This window comes from Triticum aestivum, chromosome 3D, assembly GCF_018294505.1.
Source record: "Triticum aestivum cultivar Chinese Spring chromosome 3D, IWGSC CS RefSeq v2.1, whole genome shotgun sequence".
Taxonomy (NCBI): Eukaryota; Viridiplantae; Streptophyta; class Magnoliopsida; order Poales; family Poaceae; genus Triticum; species Triticum aestivum.
This window is the reverse complement of record NC_057802.1, coordinates 8,308,562-8,312,293: the sequence shown is the minus strand read 5'-3', so window position 1 is coordinate 8,312,293 and position 3,732 is coordinate 8,308,562.

Genomic DNA, 3,732 nt, shown 5'->3' with positions numbered 1-3,732 from the left:
TATATAATGTATATATGTATGTGGTAGCTATATGATGAATGGACGTGGCTATGTATGTATGAATATAATGTTCATAGCATTTTTTTGTTTATATATGTTTTTTCATATATGTATTAATTTTTTATTTAGGTTATTGTTAGTAGATATCGATTTTAGGGTTAGTGCATATTAGGTTAGTGTAGAGGAAAAAGTAAAATTAAGTGCTTAGTAGTTGAACTAGTTGATTTAATAAAACTATTTTATTTTACTATATATAGAAGTAGTTTATTTTTAGTAAGTACTATTTTATTTTATTTATAGTAAGTGCTTAGTAGTTGAACTAGTTGATTTAATAAAACTACTTTATTTTACTATATATAGAAGTGGTTTATTTTTAGCAAGAAAATTAATAGTACTAGTTTATTTTTTTAGTTCAAGCAATTATTCCCGCATCGACGTCGACGATGCCTATCCCACATCCTCGTCGTCGACTTGGCGGAGGAGGCCGGCTTGATCACAGGGGCCATGTCCGGGACTGGGCTCCGCCGGGCTGGTATTGGGAGGTGCTACCTTCCGGGGGGCGTAGGTTGGTGAGGAGTCAGCCCGTCGTTGACCCGATCCTTGTTTGGTGGCGGTCGCATGGGCCAGTGACGGTGCCTAGACTTCCGGACACCGCGGAGGTGGTACGTCACCGTGTCAGCGAGGAGGACGAGCACGTCCGTCGCTACATGGTTGTGTTGGAGGGCAAGTTCGACAATACCAGGCAGGTTCTTCAGGGATCTCACTGGAGCTATGATCCTGTGATGGTTTCTTCCCTTTGGATGTCCACCGCCCGCGCCGATACCAGTCGGGCGCTACGGTTCTAGCTGTACTAGCGATGCTATATGTATGATAGTATTCGAGGTGTATTAGTGATAATATTCGACGATGTACGGACTCAAGAGCTGATGTAGTTTTTCTTATAATTGAATGCATGCTAATTTGAATACTACTTTATTTTACGATTTGGTTTTGCTTATTGAATGCTCAAATTGGAAAACTACTCCTACTTTGAATGCTAAAATTGCAGAGCACTATGCAAGGCGTATGCATATGATTAGTTGATAGCTTATAGGGTTTTTGTTCTCGCGGAAATCTAGGAGCCCCCTCCATCATCCCCGCTGTCGTCCCCGTCACCGACCCCCTCTGACCTCGAGGTGAGACCAGCCAAATCCTTTTTTAGAAAGATAATTAAACGATATTTCGGGTTGACTTTAAGTCTGTCGAGTCTCCACCATATATGAGAGGACGAAGAATCCCGACTGTTGTCGTGGGGTAGCTTCTCCTCCGTTCCCGTGTGCTAGACAATTTGGTGTAATGCACTCGGGAACGAAAGGAGGAGCTACCATCACCGACGGTCACAAATGTCAGAGAGGAATCAGTGAGGGAGAGTTCCACCATATATATATGTGAGAGGACGAAGAATCCCGACTGTTGTCGTGGCGGTCGCTTCTCCTTCGTTCCCGTGTGCTAGACATTTTGGTGTAATGCACTCGGGGAAGAATGGAGGAGCGACCATCACCAACGGTCGAATGTATACACCACGTGAGCTGAGAGTTTTCAAGAAAAGACTCGACAAATCGATAGTCAACCCGTGATGAATAATAATGATCTAATTTAGTTTTTGTAGTACATATATTTAATTGTACAAGTTTAATCTTTGAATTATGAACGTAGGAAATGTCGTCATCGGACGACGAAAGTCTCCCGGGGGAGTGCGGCTGGTGCCACGACGATCGAGGTCTGTGCGACAGGCCTCACCTAGACGATGATCGGTGCTTCAGCTTTAAGCTCGAGGAGACCTTCGATGTTCAAATGGTACGCAACGACGGCAAGTGTTTTTTTCATAATTAAGCATGACTTCAACTATTTCAACGTGTAATTTTCATCTTTTACAATTCGAGGATAGCTTATCCCATGCCATGCAAGACGCTATGTCTTGGAGAGGATGGATTTTGAAGACCATGAAAATTTTAAAACGAAGAAAATTCACCTAAGGACCCATCATGATGTGGATTTTGAAGTAAATCCGTATAATGCTAAGAGCGTAACCCATTTTGGTTGCAAAAATTAGGAAGCATTTTGCAAGATGTATGGTTTTGATGAGGGTATGCTTGTCACCATGGATCTTGGTGATCCTGACATCGACCAAGACAATATGGACATTTGGGTCCTTGTTGATACGCCTCCAGATCTACCGCTATGTGAGTTTCTCAAGCATAGTTAATTATTAACTAATTTATATTGTTTATTTCAAAATAGTTGACAGCTTATTTCCATTGACAGCTTATTTTGATTGTTCAAACAATGTGCGGAACATGGTAGACAAAACCTACTACACCGATGGCTCCGAGTTAACTTATCAGGAGAAAAATCATCTGGTCGGATTTCGTACTGATCTTGAGAATTACAATATCTACAATCAAACTCCTCAACATTATGGTCAATACGTGCCACTAGTGCACGTGTTGAACTACGGTAACTACCATGGAGATACCCTGGTAAGATTTTTTTACTATTACGACATCCGTGCATCTTTTGCATACTTCTAAAACTAGTACATCATTGCTAACTATGAAGTTATTACTATGTTTTTCAACAGAGAATCTCAGAGGATTGTGTGCCTCATTTGATGTATCTGAATGGCAGCCTTCGTGTTTTGAACATATATCCAGGTCATTCTACGAATCTCAACTCTCCATACCGGATTTCTAAAAGAAGTGGAGACATGCTAATCAGAGAATGGAAAAAAGTATGGACAGTCGTAAGGAGGTTCTTGGAAGCAAAAGGAAGCGCCGCGCAAGAATTGGAGACAGGATGATCTCCGTTCTCGATAATGGAGAGTCAGGGTCTATATTGTTTTATGCTATTTTACCTTAAATAGGGTATTTAGGTCTTGCCTAATACTGATGATCATGTGCTAAGAACAATTAAGTAGGGTTGGTTCGATGACTATCAGGATGATGATCGTATGACTTGTTATTAATAACGAGTAGAAGTTGTATGATGATGATTTGTAGGACTTGTTATTATGATGATGCATGATGCGAGCATGAAGAGTTATTATATATTTGTGGGTGAAATGAACATGGATTTGATTGAAGTGAAGCCAACATGCATGTGGTGCATGTCGAAAGTAGTACAATCCAAACTTGATCAAGTTAGGATTAGTATTACTTTCGACATGCACCACATCTTGCCTCACTTCAATCTAAGTCATGTTTAGAAATAGCAGTATAGCAGTAGCACGGAGATAAGAGAGGACACATATCTCTATTAGCTACCTATAACAACCTAAATTAACCCCCAAAACCCCTAAACCACCTCCTTTCAAAAAGAAACCAGCCCCTGAAATGCTGACGCGTGGAAGTTTATTGGTCCCGGTTAATGCTACCAACCGGGACCAAAGGCCCTCCTGCCTGGGCTCGCCGGAGCGGCCACGTTGAGGCCCATCTGTCCCGGTTCGTATAAGAACCGGGACTAAAAGCCTAGGGCATTAGTAACGACACTTTAGTCCTGGTTCCCCAACCGGGACACGTGGGCCTTATGAACCGGGACAAATGGCCATTTTTCTACTAGTGTATGTTTAACAAAGCAACTGGCTAGATCCGTACGTGGTCATCACTCAACCATGCGGAATGCAAGGAGCATATGGCATTTGGGTGCAACCATTGGAAGATGGTAGCACGCAATACTTACAACTAGTTTGCAGTG